The sequence below is a fragment of the Oryctolagus cuniculus genome, chromosome 12 (genome assembly GCF_964237555.1).
Source record: "Oryctolagus cuniculus chromosome 12, mOryCun1.1, whole genome shotgun sequence".
NCBI lineage: Eukaryota > Metazoa > Chordata > Mammalia > Lagomorpha > Leporidae > Oryctolagus > Oryctolagus cuniculus.
The window spans coordinates 69,251,552-69,276,756 of NC_091443.1; the positions used below are offsets into that span (position 1 = coordinate 69,251,552).

General features: G+C 40.0%; 1 long non-coding RNA gene across 1 annotated transcript in view; it reads left to right on the plus strand.

The window, feature by feature from the left end:
* Nucleotides 1-24,514, plus strand: part of LOC138844677 (uncharacterized) — a 294,022-nt gene extending 269,508 nt beyond the window's left edge. The window contains exons 4-5 of the long non-coding RNA XR_011380902.1: nucleotides 16,950-17,091; nucleotides 24,390-24,514. This is a non-coding gene — a long non-coding RNA (uncharacterized lncRNA). The remainder of the gene's footprint in view (nucleotides 1-16,949; nucleotides 17,092-24,389) is intronic.
* Nucleotides 24,515-25,205: the final 691 nt, after the last annotated feature.

Here is a 25,205-nt window from a genome sequence, read left to right on the forward strand (position 1 = left end):
GATGTTCTTGACCATTCACTCATCAAAAATCGAATGATTGCTTAACATCTATTGTGAAGAAAATATCATAAATGTCTCGTTCTTTAGCCCTTGGGGTAACTATACACAAAAGTGAGTTAGGAACCATATCTGTGTTTTTTTTTTTTTTTTTTTTTTTTTTTTTTTTTTTTACAGGCAGAGTGGACAGTGAGAGAGAGAGACAGAGAGAAAGGTCTTCCTTTTTTTTTGTTGTTGGTTCACCCTCCAATGGCCTCCGCGGCCAGCGCAGTGCGGCTGGCGCACCGCACTGATCCCATGGCAGGAGCCAGGTGCTTCTCCTCGTCTCCCATGGGGTGCAGGGCCCAAGTACTTGGGCCATCCTCCACTGCACTCCCTGGCCACAGCAGAGAGCTGGCCTGGAAGAGGGCCGACCGGGACAGAATCCGGCGCCCCGACTGGGACTAGAACCCAGTGTGCCGGTGCCGCAAGGCGGAGGATTAGCCTAGTGAGCCGCGGCGCTGGCCTCATATCTGTTTTTAACATAGAATTCAAGTTGTTATTCATTCCTACCAAACGTGACAAATATTTACCCTGGGGAGTATTACTAGTAAAAACTCCACTGGTTTTAGGAGTGCAAAGTCTGTTGGACAATGGATAAAATATAGCAATGTATAGCATCACTTCATTATACACAGTATTAAAAAAAAGAGGATAAGTGTATCTTGACAGAGAGATGAGAGTTACAGGGCCGGTATTCAACACAGTTTCCTGGGTGTTTTAAATTGCAACATAAGGGAAATACATACTGCACACAATTCTTTCAGGAAAAAGATAAGGGGACTTGATTTCATAATACAGCACTTTTCTTGAAGCTAAATTTAAAAGACCTAAGGTAGACAAAAAGAGAGAGATGTGTAGGGAATGTAAACGAGGCACAACCTGGTTTCACAAAACGATATTTAGGAGGGGAGGGGCGTTGCTGTCTTGAGAGTCATCCAGGACCACTGACGCGTGCGTCTGCCTTTGTTGCTTTCCTGGAGGAAGGGCCACATGCCAGAAAGCTGACAACAGAAGGCGTGTTGGGGAATTGGATACTTTCATCTCGAAAGCAACATCAAGCAGAGATGGGAATGCTGCTTTTTTTGTTTGTTTGTTTGTTTTTTATCCATACAGAACTAAATTCAAGAGATTATTACTTTTTATCCTCTTGGTGATATTGTCATAATTTTTAATTAAATATTTCTTCCCTCACCTATTTCCAGCCTTTATAGTTATGACTAACAGCGTTTGAGGAAGAACCAAAATCCATTGAATAGGTCACGAGTTTAAAGCTCTTGTGTCTCTTATTCATAAAACATTAACAACAAAACTCTGGAGGGGGACGTAATCCACATGAGACCAACCATGCCCACAGCCAGGAAGGGAAGCAGATGTTATCGGTGGGCAGCATGGGCACGCCGTACCCTCAGGGATGAGATTGTATTAAATGACCATCTTTCCTTATGTTACAGCCCAAGATGTGTCGGTTAGTTCTACGAGATCATAAAAAGCAACGTCCCATGCCCGAATATGAGAGGCTCATAAACAGGGAGCATGCAGTCTCCCTCAGGGATGGGAAGAGCCTTCGGAAATCTGCAGTGTGTCTGCCGTGTGTGCTCTTCTCGGGTCTTTGAACTCTTAGGGCTTGAAGGGCTCCATTTACCATCAGGGTAGTTTGGAAACTGAAGCATTGGAAACTTTGAGAGAAGAGAATACCACTCCCCCCAACACACTCCCAAGGCTTTCCTTCCAGTTCTGGTCACAGCTCTGCTATGAAAGTCTCTTCTGCAAATTCCTCTGGGATTGAGATGGTTGATTAACAGAGATGCTAATACAGTAAGGTCAAGGTTCAGTTAAAAATTTGTGTGTGTGTGTGTGTGTGCTTGCACACTCATGTGTGTGTTAGGATGCTGGTGAAGAAGTTCTTTTCAAACATTATCTAATTAAGCTCTTCATGCAGTAATCTAATTAACATGAATGATTCACAGAATCTTTATTACAAGGACTGTTCCACTGGTGACCTTTGAGCCACCCTACTATGATATCTGTGATTTTTTCGCACTGGTGATAAGACTGATGTCCAAGGATGGGCATTTAACGTAGCAGTGAAGACACCAGTTACAATGCCGGCATCCCATGTGGGAGTGTCTGGGCTGGATTCCTGGCTCCTGTTCTTGACTAGAGCTTCCTGGTGATGTGCAGCCTGGGAGGCAGTGGTGACTGCTTGGGGGCTGGTTCCTGCTACCCACATGGGAGACCTGGATTGAGTAATTATTTCTTTTATTTATTTATTTGACAGAGTTAGACAGTGAAAGAGAGAGAGACAGAGAGAAAGGTCTTCCCTCTGTTGGTTCACCCCCAAAATGGCCGCCACAGCCAGAGCTATGCTGATCCGAAGCCAGGAGCCAGGTGCTTCCTCCTGGTCTCCCATGCGGGTGCAGGGACCGAAGCACTTGGGCCATCCTCCACTGCGCTCCCGGGCCACAGCAGAGAGCTGGATCAGAAGAGGAGCAACTGGGGCCAGCTCCACAGTTCAATAGGCTAATTCTCTGCCTGCGGCACCGGCACACCGGGTTCTAGTCCTGGTCAGGGCGCCGGATTCTGTCCCAGTTGCTCCTCTTCTGATCCAGCTCTCTGCTGTGGCCCGGGAGCGCAGTGGAGGATGGCCCAAGTGCTTAGGCCCTGCACCCTCATGGGAGACCAGGAAAAAGTACCTGGCTCCTGGCTTCGGATCAGCGTGGTGGACCAGCCACAGCGGCCATTGTTGGGTGAACCAACGGAAAAGGAAAACCTTTCTCTCTGTCTCTCTCTCTCTCTCTTACTGTCCACTCTGCCTGTCAAAAAAAAAAAAAAAAAAAAAAAAGGAGCAATTGATGGCATTAGGGGACTGAACTGGCAGATGAGTTAACTCCCTTGCTAGCTCTCTCTCTCTCTCTCTCTTTCTCTAACAAGTGAGGTTTGGGCTACTTTGGGAGTTTGAATACATCTCCAAGGACTGAGACACCATTTAACAGCTCTGTTTGTTTCCCTTCCTCTTTTCTTTCTTCCCTGAACTTTTCTGTCATCCTCTTCCTTTCCCCCATCTATCTTTCCTCCTTCCCCTTTTATTCTTTTCTTTCTCTCTGCCTTTTTATTCTCCATTTAATTCAATGAATAATTTGAATTATTTTCAGAAACACATAAAATATAAGGAAATTATAAATAGATATTTAAACCAAAGTTGAAGTGTTCTGAATTAAATACAATATAAGACAACATCTAAGATGTAGGTATATGCACCTACGTGCAGGTTAAGAGAAACTAGTTTTACATAGTTGTGCTAAAGTTATGTTAGACGTTTTAATGTGGGCTTCTTATTGGCTAAAATAGCAAAGAGAAATAAGTGATTGCAAGATTTGTATTGCACATCAGGAAACAGTGTATCATTTCTTGAATTAGATACATTTTGCTTTTAGAACTTTACCTAACAGTGGTTCTGGGAAACTGCAGAATGTTCCTTTATTTATTTATTTATTTTTTGATAGTCAGAGTGGTTCTTATTTGCTTACGTGGGATGGTAGAAGCCCAAAGCTTGCCCCAGACGATTTGCGAGAGTGGCCGTGGCACCCACCCTCTTAAAGACTGAGGCAAATCTCCAACCCCACATGGTCCTGCCCTTGCCTTCTTAAAGGGCCACAAACGCCAAATGTTGTGTTTGTTGGGAAGCTCCTTAAGACTCTGAGACAGTTACATCATTTAACTTCTTGCCTCAGGATGTGCCCTACCTATTTTCTCTATTGAATTTTTGGGATACTATGGACAGAGAATCTGTTAATTCCACATTACAGTATTTGTTGATATTTTTAAGCTATTTTAAGTGTTGGTATTCTTGACTAGGAAAGACTTCTGGGTCTGGTTCTGTGGTGCAGCAGGTTGAGGCCTTGGCCTAAAGTGCTGGCATCCCTTATGGGCACTGGTTTGAGACCCTGCTGCTCCAATTCCAATCCAGTTCTCTGCTATGGCCTGGGAAAGCAGTAGAAGATGGCCCAAGCCCTTGGGCCCCTGTGCCCACGTGGGAGACCTGGAAGAACTCCTGGCTCCTGGCTCCTGGCTCCTGGCATTGGATCGGTGCAGCTCCAGCCATTGTGGCCAGTTGGGGAGTAAACCATCGGATGGAAGACCTCTCTCTTTATGCCTCTTCTCTCTCTGTGAAACTCTGACTTTCAAATAAATAAATAAAAATCTTAAAAAAGGAAAGATTTCTGAGCCAAACATGTCATTAGAGGTATAAAAGTTTGTTTTCCTTACAGTGACTATGTAGGTTCTCAATCTACAGATGGAAATAAAGAGCATATAGCTTTACATATTTAGAAGCTGAAGTAGTCACCGCCCAGTGTGAAAGTACAGCAAGAAATGAATCCCATCAATATTTGTTATAAAGGAAACAAAATTTAGAATCTCACAGGAGCTTTCTGTAAAGCTATTACACTTGAGTGCTAGATAATATTGCCAACACAGCATTTTTGATGGGTTATGGGAATTCTCTACAATCTTAAATTCTTTCAACTTAAATTGCACTTCAAAGTTTCATTCACATCCAGTAAAAATGATATAGTTAAGTTTTCAACTGGGGATGAATTATTCATTAGCACAGATAATGGTGTTAGTGCCAAACCAAAGAGCTGTAATATTAGCATAAAGATTTCCCTGTGCCACATTAATTGTTAAAATTGAAAACAAATACAAAATACATTAAGTAGAAATAATTTTTGCTAAATTAAGTAAACTAAAGTCTTTTATGCTAACCTTTATATTAGATTTTTAGAAATGCTACCTGTGATTTTATATACCATTTGATCTTACTTATGATACTAGTTCAAGAAATATGCATCTATGTGGGCTTAACTATAGTTTAGAGTGGTAGTCTGGATTTATTTTTGGTATTATACAAATTTTGCACATAGAGTATTTGGAAAAAAATATGTACATTATACAACATTTTATGTTTTTGGTTGATTCTGAAAGTCTTTGTTGCTTTCAAATGCTTCAGTTGGTTGTTAGAGATATAAAAGCATCAAACAGTAATGTGTTCTATAAAGCTATCTTGATTGATGCATGCCAAAAGCATAATTGATTTAAAAGGTAAAGATTTAATACTTAATATGCATTTTGATAAAACATTAGACAGTGTGAAGGATGGAGAGATAAATATGACATGATTTTTGCACTTAAGGAAATCACGATTCATTTGGAAAGACATAAAAAGAGGAGCGAATTACAGGTGAGGAATTAGCTTCTTGGCAAAGGGAAGGGGAGAGAGAAGGAGAGAGTGAGGGAGGAAGAGAGAGAGTGAGAGCGAGAGCGAGAGCGAGAGCGAGAGCGAGAGAAAGCGAGAGCCGGAGTAGGCTTTGAAGAGAGAAACCCCCTTCCTATCACATAACAGTGGAAACAACAGCCTGTCACTACATTTTTTATTTTTGAGGAGTGATTTAGTTAGTCCAGTGCACACTCATGATAAGGGGATTACACAAAGGTGTGAATACTTAGAGACGTGGATCTTTGGGGCCCCATATAAGACTGCCACTTAAAAGTCTACATCAGTGTCACCCTTGACAAGTTAGAGAACAGTGATATCAGACCTCCCCAGTACCAAAAGAGGATGGTGGAGAGGTAAATGGAGGTAACTTAATATGGCTTAACAAACCAAATAATCAATTTTAAAAAAAACTGGCTTGTGAAGCTTTTGGGAAAGTTCCATTCTGATCAGTTATCTCAATTCAGTCTAAAACATGATGTTCTTTACCATTGAAGGAATACAGTTTGTCTTTGTGAACCAATGTCATGTCAGAATTTTTAACCTAATGAAGCAAAGAGGAAAGAGAAAGAGAGTGGCCATAAATCTACCCTATTAGGTCAAGTCAGTCTGTGTCCTATTAAACAGTCTCCTTTTACCTTGAGATTTTGGGGTATTTATATTATGGAAAATGGCTTTTCCTTACCAGAGAACTATTTCAGGAAGAAGAAAGCACATTTGCTTTGAGAAGACCTGACTTCCAAATCTGGCTCTGCCACTTTCCACTTGAGTTCCATGACCTTGGGCCTCTCACTTGCCATTTATGCGCCATTTTCTCAAGTGTAGACCAGATAGACTGATGTAAAATGATTGAACACTATGCAGTTACAAGTGCAAAAAGCTATGGGGTCTTATGAGACTCATCTCTTTATGAAGAGAGATGAGTATAATGACCACTAATGAGGAGGGTTGTGGCCATTGAGGAGAGTGGAAAGGGTTGAGCCCAGCTGCTGTGGGAAAGGGAATTCAGAGGCCCATAGGCACTAGAGGGTGTGGTTGACACCCCTGCTGAGGCTGGGCCATGTCGTTTTGATGTGAAGCTGGAGACAACCACTCCCTCATGGCTTTTGGTAGCTTGTTCAATGGGCTGGGAAGTCGAGTCTGATCACTGGTGGAGTTCACTAGCGTTATGATTAACAGTAAAGAGGAAACTGCAGCTCAAAGAGTGAGCTAATGCAGAGTGTCAATGAGTAGGCAAATGCAGGCTCTGGATGGTAAACCTTTCCAAGTATTACATCTGGATACAGATGTAATACTGTATACAATAAAGATATTGGGTGATGTTGCACTTAGAGGACTCTGTGTCAACACACATGGTCTGACCAGGCAGGTATTGTGGAACAGCATATGAAGCCGCCACTTTGGATGCCCACATCCCATATAAACGTGCTTGGGTTCCAGTACTGCCTGTTAACACCCTGGGAGATAGCAGGTGATGATGGCTGGAGTGCTCGGGTCCCTGCCACCCAGGTGAGAGACCTGGATAAAGTTCCTGTTTTGGTTCTTTTTTTTAAGATTTATTTGAAAGGCAGATTTACAGAGGTAGAGAGAAAGAGAAAGAGAGAGAGAGAGAGAGAGAGAATCTTCCATCTGCTGGTTCACTCCCCAGATGGCTGCTACAGTGGCTGCAGTGGAGCAAATCTGAAACCAGGAGCCAGGAGCTTCTTCCAGATCTCCTACACAGGTGCAGGGGCCCCAGTTGGGCCATCTTCCACTGCTTTCCCAGGCCATAGCTGAAAGCTGAATTGAAGTGGAGCAGTGGGACTCAAACTAACACCCACATGGGATGTCAACACTAACGGCAGCTAGTGCCACCGCACCTCTCCCCCACCCAGCACCCCCGCCATCCTCATCTAGGCTCTGTCTTGAGCCAATCCCAGCTATTGTGGACATTTGGGAAGTGAACCAGCAGATGGAAGATCTTCCTCTCCCTTTCCTCCTTTTCCTCTCCCTCTCCCTTTCTCCCTCCCCCTTTCCCTTCCCCCTCCCCCTTCCTCTCCCTCTGTTTCTCTCTTCCTGTTATTCTGCCTTTAAAATAAAAAAATATGGTCTGTGAACCTGGACACCTGCTCTGTGTTGCCATTTATGGCTCAAGCACATGATAAATACAATAGACAATTTAAGAGACTGAAAAAAAGCACTTGAGTAGTTATGGGCAAACTTGATAATTTTATTTCATGTATGATGCATTCTTTCTCTGGGCCCATCATGGTTTCACTGTAAGTCCCCCACACCTTTGGCCTACACATAGGGTTCCCAGAAGTCTCAGTCTCAACACCTGTTCTTCTCCAGCATAATTGATTTTGAGAAAAGTAGGACCTTTCAGTTGGAAGTTCAGTATGTTTTACATTCATTACTTTATTATATGAATTTTCAAAAAATGCCTGTCCCAGGAGTAATGATTTCACTAATGATTTGGCTTCAGCCTTAGGCAGGTAGTCTCTTTGGAGCAGAAGAGACTGCAATTCCTATTGTAAACCTGGCCTTAATCAAGATTTAAATAAATGCTCTAAAGTAGAAGTCCTTGCCTATTTTAATGTCTTCTCTTTTTTTCTTCAACAGATTCAAGGCAGGACCAGGACTATTTTAGCCATGAGTCACAAAAGGCATACTACTTAAGAATTATAACGCTTTTAGAAGACAATGTCGCAAGTTATATAAAAATATTCCATTTATAACAAAACAAGAAATAGCAAACCCCAAAATAAAATTAACTTCAAGTTTATGTCTGTAAAATAGAACATTGCAGAAAGTTCTTTAATCATTAATTTCAGTGTTCACAAAGTTATGCCTTTCAATATATTTTGTAGCTTAGATTTTTCTATAAAGTGATTATCAAAAGCTACATATATTTTTCAAAAAAATCATAACAAATCATAAATCTGATAACTTACTCATGATTAAGATTTAAATATATTAATACATTATTCTTTTTTAAAATTTTGTGACAATGTACTATTTTTCCCTAGAAACCTTTTATTTGAAGTATACAAACTTCATGCATTCCATAAATACAAATTTAGGAACATAGTGATTCTTCACACTCTAACCACCCCCCCAATACTCCCTCTCCTATTCCCATTCCAATTTTTTAGAAAAATCTATTTTCAATTAACTTTATACACATAAGATTAACCCTATAGTAAGTAAAGAGTTCAGCAAATAGTATGGAAAAAAAAACTGTTCCTCAACCGTTGAGTCAAGGGCTGTTCAAAGTTATCACATATCAACATGTCAATATCACTTCTATAGATTACCTTTTAGGTCCTCTATTAGTACCACAGATCAGGGAGAACATATCATATTTGTCCTTTTGGGACTGGCTTATTTCACTAAGTATAATGTTTTCTAGTTGCATCCATTTTGTTGGAAATGACAGGATTTCATTTTAACTGCTGTGTAGTATCTCATGGTGTACATATACCATAATTTCTTTATCCAATCATCAGTTGATGGACATTTGGGATTGATTCCATGTCTTAGCCATTGTGACTTGAGCTTCAATAAACATGGGAGTACAGATAGCTCTTTCATATGCTGATTTCATTTCCTTTGGGTAAATTCCCAGGAGTGGGATGGCTGGGTCATATGGTAGGTCTATATTCAGATTTCTGAGTATCTCCATACTGTCTTCCACAGTTTACATTCCCACCCACAGTGACTTAGAGTACCTTTTCCCCCTGCATCCTTGCCAACATTTGTTGTTTTTTGATTTCTGTATGAAAGCCATTCTAATGGGGGTGAGGTGAAACCTCATTGTGGTTTTCATTTGCATTTCCCTGATGGCTAGTTATCCTGAGCATTTTTTTATGTGTCTGTTTTCCACTTGGATTTCCTCTTTTGAAAAAAATGTCTGATTAAGTTCTTTGCCCATTTCAACTGGATTTTATGTTTTATTGTTGTTGAGTTTCTTGATATCTTTATATATTCTGGTTATTAATCCTTTATCAGCTGCATAGTTTGCAAATAATTTCTCCCATTCTGTTGGTTGCCTGTTCAGTTCGCTGAGTGTTTTGTTTTGCAGTGCAGAAGCTTCTTGATTTGATGCAATCTCACTTGTCAATTTTGGCTTTGATTGCCTATGCCTCTGGGGTCTTTTCTAAGAACTCGTTTCTTATACTAAAATCTTGCAGGGTTTTCCCAATGTTCTCCAATACTTTGATGGTATCAGATTGTAAATTTAGGTCTTTGATCTATCTTGAGTTGATTTTTGTGTAAGGTGTAAGGTAAGGGTTATTAATGCATTTTTCATTCATCATTATTTATGACGCAGACAAGCACCTAATTTATTCCAGATAGTACTAGTTTACCTAGAAAACAAGACAATTTTGCAAGGAATATGTAGATTCAAATAATTTAAGTGGATTAATTTTGAATTGTGTAATTTTCGTGTGTACTCATCACTGATATGGACCTTCCCCAGACAAGCCACCTCCTCAGGTTCTAGACTCATCTCCAGTCAATAATCTCCCCATTTCAGACCAAAGGCATGGACTTTTTGTTCAATAAATCTTTATCAAATACACACACAGTATAGTCTAAATCTTCCTGTGGTGGCTGAGAAACTTTGTGGATTTTTAACACAATCCAAGAACCAACAATTTATATTTCATAAAATAATTTCTGACTCTAAGTCATTGTATCATTAGGTGATTTTGTGGGAGGAGCATATAATTCAGAAAGTTGAACGAAGTCAATGACATCACTGTAAGGAAACCCCTTCCATTTCCGCCTTTAATATTTAATCAAACAAGTGTTCCCAGTTGATTATACTGATAAAAAAGCAGCAAATGATGGCTAAAGTACTTGAGAGCCCTTGTCACCATATGGATGACCTGGATTGAGTTCCTTTCTCCTTGCTTTGGCCTGGTGCAAACCTGGTTGTTGTAGGTATTTGGGGAGTGAACCAGTGGATGAGAGTTTGCTGTTTGTCTCTCTCTTCTCTCTCTTTGGCTTCTACCTCTCTGCTTTCCAAAGAAATGAAAATAAATAGAAGTAAAATTAAAAGAAATCTTTTTATTAAAGTAAATAATATGTTGAAAATTATAGACCACATATAATCTATAAATTTATTCTAATATAATCCATGTATTCTTATACAAGCAGGATGTTAGTTTTTTAAAGCTCTTTAATTGAGAATTCAGAGTACTTGCAGTTCTTTAGAGGAGACGCTGTGCTCATGGCCTGTTCTTCTGTCTTTCCAACCCTTTAGAGCTCCTGTAAATCATTTCTGTGCAGTGCCCATACCTTCAGAAGTTGCCCAGATAAGGGAAGAAAGGCAAAACATAAATAGATTTGAAGCTTATGGTCAGATATGGAAATATAACTGGCGAGAATTAAAAATTAATAACAACAACAACAATAACAACAAAAGATTGCTTTATAGGATTTGTGAATATAATTTATTTTTTCTCCTGGCATTTTTGTAGGCCCTACTCTATATTTAGGTTATTAATCTTAAAAGATTAATTTGAAATGGTTACTCTATTAGCCTAAATGTACTCATAATGAATGTCAACAGAATTTTTCCATTTTACTTCAGAACAATGTTTCATTTATTGAATCAACTAAGAACACTGATGAGTCTGTAATATCCAATTATAACCCCAAGAAATTGGGAGTGCAGAGTGACAATGGCTTCAGGGGGAAGAGCCTGTGAAGAATAGTAAAGCACATCCCCTTTCCTGGAACATTTATGCTCTACTTTTGTTCTTTAGTTTTCTATCTATAAAACTGCAATGATAAATTCCTGCTTATAACCCATGGCTTTTTCTTCCTGCAGAAAACTGAAGTCAAGATGAACACACAATATTGGCATGTGTTCCTCTGCATTTGTATAAGTTATGTCACTAATTCGAACGCTATTTCTCCTCTTAACTACCTGATCCTCACATACTGAACTATCCCTGGTATGCCAATGGAAAAAGCTCATTACTCTTATATTTATCTTTGTTTAGCCTGGATTCCCTGGTAACAGGCTCTGAGACAGTGATAGGTGCTCTGGGGAGCCACAGCTGTTAAAGCAAAGCAAGAGAAGCCCATAGACAATGCAGTTCCTAATGAAGCCTCATCTCGTCCCACCAGGAATTCTGAACCTGGGATACCCCTTCTCAAGTGTCCCAAGTTAAAGAAAGGCAGCAGCTATTTGTATTCTTTTGTTATAAATCATCAGACCCAGGCCGCACCTAAAAGGAGGTACAGCCTTGAGCAGTGCAGTGCCCTGCCACGGAAGCCAGTACGCTGCGAAGGATGCAGCTGGAAGTCCTTGTAGCGCCCACTATTCCAAGAGGCTGGGGTATGAGTGCATTGGCTAGGAAGAAGGCATCTTTGTGATGTACCGTAGTACCGCATTGTGGGCCTCAGAAGTAAAGTGTAATTCACTCATACAAGCAAAATTCAACCCTGCTCTATGCAAAGCACTTTTTCTGTGTGTTTGGAAACATTATTAGCCAAAGAAGAGAAATATCCCTGCTCCCATGGAGCTTACCTTCTACTAGGGGAGAAATACCACCATTGACAGAAAAAGTGTAGAGAGTCTTAGAACATGATATGTGCTATGGCAAGAAAAGATAGAACAGGGCTAGGGGGGTAAAGCAGGTTGATAATATTTTTTTTTTGACAGGTGGAGTGGACAGTGAGAGAGAGAGACAGAGAGAAAGGTCTTCCTTTTCGATTGGTTCACCCTCCAATGGCTGCCACGGCTGACGCGCTGCGGCCAGCACACCACGCTGATCCGAAGCCAGGAGCCAGGTGCTTCTCCTGGTCTCCCATGGGGTGCAGGGCCCAAGCACTTGGGCCATCCTCAACTGCACTCCCGGGCCATAGCAGAAAGCTGGATTGGAAGAGGGGCAACCGGGACAGAATCGGCACCCTGACTGGGACTAGAACCCAGTGTGCTGGTGCTGCAGGCTGAGGATTAGCCTATTGAGCCACGGCGCTGGCCAGGTTGATAATATTTTATATTTTAAATATTGCACTTATGTCTCCCTCTAGAATTCCAATCTCTTTTTAAATTTTTTTTAAAGATTTATCTTATTTATTTGAAAGAGTTACAGTGAGAAGTAGAGACAGAGAGAGAGAGGTCTTCCATCCACTGGTTCAATCTCCAAATTGCTGCAATGGCTAGAGCTGGGCTGATCCGAAGCCAGGAGCTGGGAGCTTCTTCCAGGTTTACCATGTGAGTTCAAGGGCCCAAGGACTTGGGCCATCTTCTACTGCTTTCCCAGGCCATAGCAGAGAGCTGGATCGCAAGAGGAGCAGCCCAGCCGGGACTAAAACCGGTGCCCATATGGGATACAGGCGCTTCAGGCCAGGGTGTTAACCTCCTGTGTCACAGCGCTGGCCCTGACTTCCACTCTCTTGAAGAGAGTCTTTCTAAGTTCCATAATGAAGTCAGGTTGAACTTCTCCCTGCATTGAAAGGGCATAGCACATCTGAGGCTATTCCAGGTGCCATAGAAATAAACTCAAGACAATGGGAAGAACAGTCAGCTGCTATGAATTGTGTCCTTTTGGCCACAAAGTTGTCTGTTTGTCTTGATTGGAACGTTCTGTTCATTCTGTATCAGTCACTTGGACAGTGAAATTTCCTTCTCCCCCTTTTTTTTTCCTTTCTGTTTGATGATCTTAACTGCTACCTGTATATAATGAACAAAGCTGGTGTGTGTGTACAGTATGTCATTGCTTCTGGAGTCTGATTTGAAAAACTACATAAAGCTCCTCTCCTTACATAAATCAAAGAAAAGCCTGCAGGTGGCCGAGTTTGTAAAATTCTGCCATAGAAGCTTCCTCCATTGTAAATAGGTGAGCACTGCCATCTCTCTGCTCTGGAGACAAAGCTCTCTTGATGTGTTAATTCACTGAGTCACTGAGTGGATGTGAGGACTGGCTTGGCGTGGTGGCACTCACTACTGCTAAGCTAAGGGAAGGGAAATAGAGTCCACGTTTAGGGAAGTAGGGAGACCTGGAAAACACTTTTTCTGCTCCTGAAAAGTGGTGGTGTGGCTCAGCTTCCTGGGCGCTCACCTGGTCACAGGCTCTCCTGCGATTCCCCCTGGGTCTGGGTATCTTATGCAATATCCCCTCCAACGTGAAACCAGCTGGCCTTAGACGTTTAGGATGAGGAATAGCTGTGTTCCAGAAATGACTGAATGACTGGGATGAAGGATACTAAGATCATGCCTTGTGTTTCTTTTCTCATTCTTCTTTGTGCATCAGTAGACAGGGCTACAGGAAGTGGCTCTCTGCGGAGCCAGCAACAGGAATGTTGAAGAAAACAACACACACAACAATGTGACTTAGTCTGTTGATTGCATTCTGTTCTTAAATAGATCTCTCAAAATGATGCCAGCAAATGATTGAATTATATAATTATTACAAATAAGAAAGCTAAAATAGATTTTATTATCACATTAGGGACTAGTAAAAAAAAGCAAATGGAAGAGAAAAAAAAGGGAAATATAAAGAAAGGGGTTAGACATAAGAGAAGGGGTAAAATAACTCTTCCAGAGCGGGTCACAGAGGGAGAGGAAGTGGCAGCACGTGCTGGGGGCAGGGAGAGACGGGGAGGGGGGAGAGGCAGGCAGGAAGGGAGGAGGGGAAAAGACAGAATTACTGAGAAAAAGGGAGTGAAGACAAAGAAACGGCTTGAATAAATCATGAATGCTAATGGTGAGTAACTGCTTCTTGCCCCATATCTGGTACCCATTTTGCTGAAAAGCATTAAGTAAGTTGTCATTGTTTTAAGTATACTTCTGGTGTATTCCATTGTCTAGAACTGTTAAAAAACACTGTGGAATAGGTTTATTATTTTTTTAACCCTGAAATATTATTTAGAAATACAATTTTGCCATCCTATGGAATTCAGTAGGTTTTCCACACAGGTGAATAAATGCATTTTGCATTTATGTTCCCAAGAGTTTATTACCAAATTGGCCAAAGCTCTTCATGAGATTAGAAAGAGGGATTATCTCATCCCCAAATATTTATAAGCAGCATTTTAAAACTAATATTTATTGCTTTGCTTTTTTCAGATTACATATTTTAATCTATTGAGGCTAACATGATTAAAAATCATCAGTAAAAATAGAAATATCGATGATCATAATTTTAAACATCTTAAATGGTCTTTATAAATGATTACAAGTGTTAACGCATTATGAACGACTCTGGACATTGTTTTTGTTTTGAAATAGTTTTCTGTAGTGGGATCTGTGATGCATGATGCAGATTCAGCTTCTGGAAAGACGTGTTCATTACCTTGTCTGCTGAGAATGCTGGCAGAGCAGGGCCCTGCACCACCCCTTTGTGCTGTGGTCATTGCCTCTGCCAAAGAGAACCACCTCTCTCAAAGTCAAGTCCTCTTCCCAGAGCAATTGCTCAGATCACAGACCACAATATTGCTTAGGCCCAGGGAAATGGGGCCTCTACAGTGGTTCTGTGCCTCAGGGACCTTGCCCTTTGGAGTGCCTCTTAAAATAATTCTAAGTCTTCTTCTGGTGTCTGGGACCCAGAGTTCCAATGGTGCCACCTGAGCAGGCTCCATGACCCCATATCTGGATAAAGAACCACAAGAGTTTCTGATCTCATTTAGCCAAAAGTTTCTGCTGTTCCATTTCAGTGTAGTTTCCTTTTTTTTTCTTTTTTGATATAAGAATTATATACATACATATTTATCTAACAAAAATGCTCAATATTATATAAAGAAAAAGACAAACATAAAGGAATGGGCAAACTGTTCAATAGCAGTACTTATAGATGACAATAACCCCAATTTCAAAAGTGGAAATAATTATGGAAGACTGAAATAGATGGAGACCACTTGAACATCATAAAACATCAAATGACAAATACTACATTGTACAAGAGAATATGAATTCAAGCGTATATGCATTTTTTCAAAGTAAACAATTTTCTAGGTTTTAAATTAGTCTGAAAATTTTAAAAGTATAGAAACCATATAAATATATTCTCTGACCACAATGGATTTCAGCTTAGAAAACAGTGGCCTAGTGGTTAAGAAGCTACTTGGTGTGGCCAAATCCTATAAAAGAATGCCTAGGTTTCCATTCAGGGTTTGCGCCAATCCACCTTCCAGCTAATGTGCATCCTGAGAGAAAGCAAGTAAAGGAGCAAACAGTTGGGTCCATGCCAGTGTAGTTTTCAAACTTATACCAGTGCACCGTAATGCTGCACAGAGTTGACCAGTCACCCAGAGGAGTTCCAGGACTTGTATCTCTGGACTCGTCCTGAGACCCCACTGCTGGATTCCGGTTACAGAAAGAAAACTAGAAAATCTTTCCTTCCATGGGGTTCATGGGAAATTTGACCACTAGAATGGCACTGAGGTGTTCATTTAGGGTGATGCTAACACTGAACAGAGATGAATTCAAGAGTTTGGGCTAAGGACTGTCACGCTCACTTCATGGGCTTAAACCCCACTGTGGGATTCTGTTTGTTATGAGGTCTTCTACCGACTGTGCTGCTTGTACTGAGTGCAAGAGACATTGCAGTAGGTATCCTTTATCCTGTGCATCTCCTACTGCTAGTACGCAGGGTGGTCCTTTAACCTTCCACAAGCTCTGTGACATGGTTGGGCAGTTCACTAAGTATGGCTGCAAAGGCTTTCAACATCAGTGCTTCATAATGTCACTCATTCCTTCCAGTGAATGTCCTTGCTTGCCTCTGACCTTGCTACAAGTTTTTCTAGGTCAAACTTAAACTGTGCCAAATGAGAGGCAAATGGTAGTTGCAAGAAAGAAAGCACTCTTATTGCTTATTCCACAGGTTTCTTACAATTTTCCCTGGTAGCACTGTATGAAAACATAGGGGAATGTTATGAGAAAGAGTTCACATGCCAGGAATGCAATGATTATGTCCTAAATAGTTCCAAAGAAGATAAGACTAGGAGATATGCTGTTCTACACTTATGCTATCAAGTTATGAGCAACAAATTGAACGTGACCAGATAATGAATCACTGTTCAGATTTTCCTGTGTATGCTGGATAAGACTTTTCATTTGTCGTCATTGCCAGTGGAGCACATTAACAACGTTGGAGAAGGTCACTAAAAGCCAGTATTCATGAGTAGCATAATGGATGGCACGGCATCATGGTAACAATGCAAGCATGATGAAATAAAAGATATTAGGAGGCGCCGGCGCCACGGCTCACTAGGCTAATCCTCCACCTTGTGGCGCCGGCACACCGGGTTCTAGTCCCGGTCGGGGAGCCGGATTCTGTCCCGGTTGCCCCTCTTCTAGGCCAGCTCTCTGCTGTGGCCAGGGAGTGCAGTGGAGGATGGCCCAAGTGCTTGGGCCCTGCACCCCATGGGAGACCAGGAGAAGCACCTGGCTCCTGGCTCCTGCCATCGGATCAGCGCGGTGCACTGGCCGCAGCACGCCAAGCAGCCATTGGAGGGTGAACCAACGGCAAAAGGAAGACCTTTCTCTCTGTCTCTCTCTCTCTCACTGTCCTCTCTGCCTGTCAAAAAAAAAAAAAAGATATTAGGAGGCAAGAAGATTAATATTGCTTCAATATAGATGGGCTCGAAGTCATGGCATCCTAAGTAACAATGGTGTTGCTACCTTTTTCTCTTGTAGGTTGGAGGTGAAAGATTCTTTTTTTTGAAGTATCTATGAATGAAACAGTTAGTAGTAAAAGAGACAAGCATGATTCCTGGGCCAGAATAAGATTTGGAGCCTAGAAAATAATGGATTCTTTACAAATTGCACAATTCAAAATGTAAGTAGCAGTTCTCTGTTTTTCTAAATTTCACCCATAAATCACCATGTAACCACATGTACCTATGAATTTTGTAACCTGTTTTTTAGAAATGAAATTGTTTGTATAGACAAAATATTTGGCAAGGGCCTGTTGTAGACTTGACTGAAATATATAGGAATCTGGGACCCTCACCTTTCCACCTAAACTTATCACAAATGTGGAAGTCATTCCACCTTCAGACATCCCCAGAGCGTTAGTGGAGGCGTCCACGAAGACTAAATCATAGCCACACTTCTCCGTCTTCTGCAGCCTGCTTCCCTTCCCGTGCTTCTCTGGGAGTCTGTTACGAGAGCACTCACTTTCTGGTAAACCTCTTGCATGCTGAGCTTTGTCTCAGAGTCGTGAAACTCTCAAATCCTGTTGAGCATGGGCCTACGGAACGCGGCTTCCTAACTTGCTGCAGCTTTAGTTTTAGAAACCTTTTTGGAATACAATCTGTGTAATCACGGTTAAGTCTTATCGACTCAGGTAAATCTGGTGTTTCGGGTCAAAGTAGCAGACACACAGAAGCCTTTGGAGGGCTTCTCCAAGTGGATGTTCTTTATTAAATTGGTTTCTCACATCTCTCTCCCTTCTTTGTGGTAATTATCCAATGCATGTTATTTTTTTTATCTTGATGACTTCTTGTGTATTTAGCTAACTTTTAAAGAAATAGGGAACTTTGAGGGCAGGCATTTGTCATAGAGGTTAAGATGTCATATGAGATGGCCGCATCCCATGTCAGTGTCTGCATTTGAGTCCTGGCTCCACTTCCTGCTCATGTGCCTCCTGGGAGGCTGCAAGTAATATCTCCAGGAGTTGGTTCCATGCCATCCGTGCGGGAGCCACAGAGAGAATTCCTGCTTGCCTGCTTTGGCCAGGCCCAGTCCTGGCTCTTGTGGGTTTTGGGGGAGTGGCCCAGCAGATGCTAGGTCATCTCCGTCTCTTTCTCTCTCGCTCGCTCTCTGAAATAAATAAATAAATAAATAAATAACATTCTCAAAATTTAGAACTCTCTCTCATGCTACCTAGGAGCACTTGGGCTGAAGCAGGAGCCATCAAAATGACAGCTGTTGTAGACAAGTGCTGCCACCTCTAATCTGCCACTCTAGTTAGATTTCTGCTCTTTGCCGTCTTCCGTCCTCCATGAATGAAGACGTCCTCAAGTGGGATGAAGCAAGAAAAGCTAAAGAATGAGCTAAAAGTATAGGAGATGAAAGGAAGAGGAAACCCCTATGGTATAAAAAGAATGTACAAAAATCAATAACAAGAATTAAAAAAGGAGATACTATAAAGGTCATAGATATTAGAAGTAAAAGAAAAATAACTTGATGCCAGTAAAATTTTAAATGTAGTTGAACTGAAAACTTACCTTACTAAAACTGGCAGTAAAATGAACCAAACATGAAAAAGCCTTATAACAAGTAAAGAAATTAAATGTGTGATTAAAACTTTCCTGTGAAAGAAAGTCTTCAATTAGCTTCACTATGGATTTATTTCAAGCATTTAAGTTAGAAATAATGCCAACCTTACAGGAACTCTTTGTCTTATGAGGCCAGAATGATCTTCACACTTATCAAGGCTAACATAGGAAAGAAAAAAAGAGGTATGGGACCAGCATTGTTGCATGGTGGCTTAGCCACTGTCTGCAATGGCTGGCATCTCATATGGACAGCAGTTGGAGTCCTGGCTGCTCCACTTCTGTCCAGCTCCTTGATAATGTACCTGGAAAAGAAGCAGAGGATGACACAAGTGCTTGGGCCATTGCACTCACATGGGAGACCCAGATGAAGCTCCTGGCTCCTGGCTTTAGCCTGGTGAACCCCATTCATTGTGGCCATTTGGGAAATGAACAAGTGGTTGAAAGATCTCACTCTCTGATACTCCTTCTTTCTTTCTGTAACTCTACCTTTCAAATAAAATCTTTTTAAATAAAAAGAAAGAAAAAATGTAGGACAAACAGATTATTTTCTTTTTTCTAAATATTTGCTTATTTATTTGAAGAGCAGAGCTAGAGAGAGTGAGCAAGAGAGAGAGATTTCTTCCATTCTCTAGTTTCTCCCCAGTTGGCCACAATAGCTGTAGCTGGGCCAATCTGAAACCAGAATCCAGAAGCCTCTTTCAGCCTCTTTCAGGTGGGCACCAGGATCTAAGCACTTGGGCCATTCTCTACTGCTTTCCATTTCTGCGCATTAGCAAGGAGCTGGATCAGAAGTGGAGCAGCAAGGATTTGAACTGGCACCCAAATGAGTTGCCAGCACTGTAGGCAGAGGTTTAACCAGCAATGCCACAGCATTGGCCCCCAAACTGATTTTTGAACATAGAAATGGAAATAATTTTCAACAAAGGAAACTGAATCCAGCAGTATCAAAAGATCGATTCATTGTAACTAAGTTCTGTTTATTACAGAATTTTGACATTAAATTAATATCTAAAAGCCAATTAATATAATTTATATCAATACAAAGAGAACTATCATATTATATAACTATCTTAATGCATGTGGGAATACAGGTGATAATATTCATTGTTCATTGACAATAAAAACTCCTGAAAACTAGAACTAAAATGAATATATAGAAAAATGTATAGAAACGTTCAATTTTAATAGTATATGATCATAACAGTTTCTCCTGGGAGGAGGGAGGAGATATAGAAAGTGTTATCACTATTTCTGTCATATCATACAGTAGTAGATACAGACTAAAATAGCAATATTAAAAATGAAGGAGGAAAACTACTTATTCATATAAAGCATGATTATGTGCACAGAAAATCCAAGAGAAACTGTAGTTAATTAGTTAATTATTAAAACTAGGGGCAGGCATGGTAGCGTAGCAGGTAAAGCCACTACCTACAACACCAGTGTCCCAGATGGGGACCATTTAGTAACTTGACTGCTCCACTTGGATCCAGCTCTTTGTCATTCCGCCTGGAAAAGCAGCGTATGATGGCTCAAGTGCTTGGGCCCCTGCACCCACATGGGAGACTTGGAGGAAGCTTTGGGTTTCTGGCTATGACCTGGTCAAGCCCCAGCAATTGTAGCCATCTGGGGAGTGATCCAGCAGATGGAGGATTTCTCTTTCTTCCTCTCTCTCTAATTCTGCCTTTCAAAAATTTTTTTAAAATATAAAAATAAATAAATAAAGCAGTGATTAAAACTAAAAAATTGTTTATCAAACTTGTTAAGTACAAGGAAATCACAAGATGGAAATAAATTTTATTTCTCTATACCAGAAAACTGAATATTTTAAATTTACATTTACATTTAGCATTGAAAACATCAAGCATTAGTATGAGCACTTTGGAAAACAATTTGGCAACATCTACCAAAGATGAATGCATACATATCTTTGGGACTCAGCAATTCTACCCTTAGGTATAAAACCAACCAAAAGTCATTTATTTATAAGCTTACAGGAGCACCATTCACAATGGCCCCTTTCAGGTGGCATAAATAGTAAAATGGAAAAATAATTACTGTATTTTCAAAAGGCCATGAAAGTTAATGAATAAAACATCAAAATTGTGGGTGAATTTTTTAAATATAATCTTGGTCCCAAGAAATCAACTACAAAAATATTCCTCCTGGATGATTCAAATTGTTTGAAGTTCAAAAGTGGAGTTCACTGGGCAGCAGAGTGGCTTCTGAGATGCAGGCAATGTTTATTTTTTGATCAGATGTTGATTATAGGGGTTGTTTCAAAATTCCTAAAAAATAATTGAATTGTTCCTTGATGGTTTACATGGTTTTATTACACACTAACATGTAAAAGTTCTAATAGATTGTAAAATGTCTTTCACAAAACTACTGATATGGATTGGAAAAGTCAAACTTTTAATCATGGCAGTTTGCCAAAACTAATATATAGATTTGATTACAGTCTCCATGTTCTGAAAATTGACTAATGACTCTAAAATGTATGTAGAACTTTAAAAGTTGACATAGTAAAAACAAATTTGAAAACTAAAATATGGTAAAAAGATTTCCTTTTCTGGATCAATACTCACACTAGAACTATAGTAATTAAATAGGGAAGATATTTTTTAAAGGTAAATAGAATAGATTTGCATGGAAATGAAACCATGCTGTAATACTGCAAAAGCACAGGAAAAAGGCACCTTATTAAAAATTTTAGTGTGATAATTAGATGTTAATCTAGAGACAGAAGTTCATTCTATGTGACTTTTGAAACTAAATGTGAAACAAAGCCAATAACGTTTATAGAAAAAATACAGCAAATTATCCATATAGCTTCATGATATATAATCACTTTTTTCAAAGATTTATTTATTTATTTGAAAGTCAGAGTTACACAGAGAGAGGGGAGGCAGAGAGAAAGAAAGATCTTCCATCCTCTGGTTCATTCCCTCATTGGCCAAATGACTGGAGCCGCACCAATCCTAAGGCAGGAGCTAGGAGCCAGGAGCTTCTTATGGATTTCCCAAGTGGGTACAGGGGCCCAAGGACTTGGGCCATCTTCTACTGCTTTCCCAGGCCACAGCAGAGAGCTGGATCGGAAGTGGAGCAGCTGGGACTCAAACCGGCGTCCATATAGAATGCTGGCACTGCAGACACCAACCCCTATAATCACTTCTTAAATGTTGACATGAAAACTAATGATAAACAAACACTTTAAATTAGTTTATAATAAAATATCAATAATTGATAAAAATTATAAACTGACATAAACATTGAGATTAAAAAATAATAAACACAAAAACATGGAATGAAGAAAACAATTGCCACACATATCATTAATTATTAATTAGGTAAAGGTACCTACTCAAAAAATACATTTGCAAGTTCTACAAATAAAAAAACCTGCACACATCTCAACAGAAAAATGGCAAAATACTTGCATGTGAAATTTACCAAAAGGGATATTGAAAGACCAAAGGTTGTGCAATGCCTTTATTAGTCAAATAAACAAAAACAATAGCAATAGTGTAACAACCAAGAGAATGGCTAAAATAAAGTATCAAATGTTGGGAAGGATTTGGAACAACTGGAAATTCCAACACTTACTTATGGAAGCATAAATTAAGATTGTTTTGGAAGGCCATTAACTGTTATCAGTTAAGTTTGAAGATATTCCTATCTTATAACTCAGGAATTCTATTCTTAGCTATATACAGAAATGCAGAAGCAATTCAATTACATGTGTGCCAATAAGATATTATTAAGAATATTAACAGTCACAAAATTCACAATAGCTCCAAAAATCAAACTTACCCACTTTCTGTCAATATTAGAAAGAATAAATAAATGTGGCATAATCATAAAATGAGAGAGTTTGCATCAATGAAGGTAGTGAGAAATAGCTATTTGTAACAACATGAATGAATCCCATAAACTCAGTGTTGACAGAAAAGAGCTTCACCATGAAAGAACCCATGTGGTAGAATTGCAGTACAGAAAGAAAAGAATCCCATGATCTCATTCACTCTTAAAATCTCATTCACTCTTAAAAAAGAGTCTCATTTATGTAGCACTCAGAACAGTACACAAGAAAAATGTAGCACTTAAAAATGCACATTTATATGTTAATACTATAAAGGAATACAAGGGGATGAGAATGAAAAATATCAGGGACCTGTGTGTTAACTTTGGCTGGGAGAGGAGTTAGAGACTGAGCTGAAGCGTGAGGATGGGGCTGAGTCTTGCTTGATGTTACCACTAAGATATTTTTCACCACTTTAAACAGACTGGAAAGCAGGGAGGTCACATGTTCTGCCCTCACCGCCTAACTCCAAGACCCCCTTCGTTATATGTAGGGTATATGCTGCAGAGTGCTTTCTGATGCTACGCAGTAAACGAACTAGACAAATTCCAAATGAACAAAAATAGTGTTCTCTCCCTTGGATATTAATCTTAATCCCGGGGTTCTCTTTAATCCTAGTCCTGGCATAACTAACATGTTTGTGAGGGCTCAAATTACTTAAGTATCAATAGGTCTCTTAATGAGATGGCATCCTTCATTGGTATTTAATTTTATTGCTTACTTTGTTAAAATGTTTGTGGTGCTTTAGTCCATTCACCAGAGAAATATGAGGGTCACAATGCAGGTGGCTAACTGTGTATCTTTTTGACAGGTTTTAGATGTCTGTGATCTTCCCCCATGTGGACTCTTCTATATTGCAAGTTAGGAGCAGCAGTTGAAACTTCTTCCTCATGACCATTCACATGAGACTTAGGACTTGTCTTTACTTTGTGAAATTTTTTTCTTAGGAACATTATAACGTACAGATAAGTTGAAAAACTTCTACACTGAATATTCACATATTCAGTTACTATACTCCAGCATTAACATTTTTAAGTTGCTTTATCACAATAACTGTCCATATCCATCATTTATTAATCATGAATCCATCTAGTCACACGATTACTATTGTGTTTCATAGATCAATGATTTTTCATCAGGTAAACCTAATGCAAGCTAGACTCAATCCAGCAAATAAACATTTTTCAATAACACATCTCCCGCCCACCATGTCTTCAGTACTTGAAAAAAATAAATGATCCCAGGAAGGACTTTTTTTCTCTTAACTGTGAAACATTTTTTATAACTTTGCTTGCTTTGTTGTACCTATTCTCTTCTTTTTTGTTATTTTTACCTGTAAGTTGAAAATAAACATAGGATTTAACTTAAAGTTTTTTATTTTTTAATATTTATTTATTTATTTGAAAGTCAGAGTTACACAGAGAGAGGAGAGGCAGAGAGAGAGAGGTCTTCCATCTACTGGTTCACTCCCCAATTGGCCGCAATGGCTGGAGCTGTGCCGATCCGAAGCCAGGAGCCAGGGGCCTCTACCTGGTCTCCCACGTGGGTGCAGGGACCCAAGCACTTGGGCCATCTTTTACTGATTTCCCAGGCCGAAGCAGAGAGCCGGACAGGAAGTGAAGCAGCCGGGATTCGAACCGGCACCCATATGGGATGCAGGTGCTTCAGGCCAGGGTGTTAACCCACTGCGCCACAGCGCTGGCCCCAAACCTAAAGTTCTGCATGTAGTTTCCTCATAGATTTCCTAGAGCTTTAGTATGTTACAAATTCTTAACACTTCAACCTAGAAGACAGAATATTTTTATAAACAACAAATACACCAGGCTGAGTCAGTAAACAATTTACAGCTATGTCTCATGGGATATTTGCTAATGTATGTTTTCTAAATATGGGTAATTTAGAGCTCATATATGCCATTATCTGGTGAAACAATTTGCATTGAATCTAATGTAACCTAATGTTTTTAATGTACTTTTTTTCTAAATTCCCAAGAGATACGATTACAGCAAACTGCACAGTGAAGAAAGCTTTCATTTTTCCTGTGCAATGGTTTGATTTTTCACATGTCAGCTGGAATGAAAATTAGATTCACGGACAGCTCTACACCTGATGACTCTGACAAGGTATGAAGTGCTAAGCTTTCTATGCGTGTGATGAACATATGCAAAGTTCTTTTTTTTTTTTTTCCCCTTTTGTCTAAGGTTTCATGCTGTCTATTCTGGAGTAAAGAAATTCTAGTCTTGAAGGCATCAGCTGTTCTGTCTGTAATGTCTGTGTTTTCCAAATGCTAAGTATAGAGGAATGTCAGTTCTCTGAGGCCTTGTTGTATGTAACATGACTTGATTTTCCGAGGACTGGCAATCTTCGTGGCCCTCCTGGTTGATTTGCTGAGCTTCTGTTTGCTTACGAGCCGGCTTCCTTTGGAGACGTCCTTGAAGAAAATTCAGCAAAATTATAGAACTCTATGAATGAGTGGAGACATTAGTCTGAAGTAGAGGAAGCAGAAGAAATCCAGGGGGCAGACTGTTTGTTGACTTACATGGAAGCATTACTATTTAGTTGATTATTTTGCAAAGTATAAATGATAGTTTATACCTAAAGCACATTCAAATCTTAAGCATGACTTAAATTTTAGCATAGCCGCAAGAGCAAAAGAAAGTGTGCCATTCTGTGCATGTGAGAAAATGCATTCTGAGTTTGTTGCCAACTAATGTTGCTGTAACTCCTCAAGGGTAAATCAAGTACTGGTGAGAGTGGTTTAGAGACCTGGATCCAGTTCTTGAACTAATTTTTTAAGCCAATATGCAG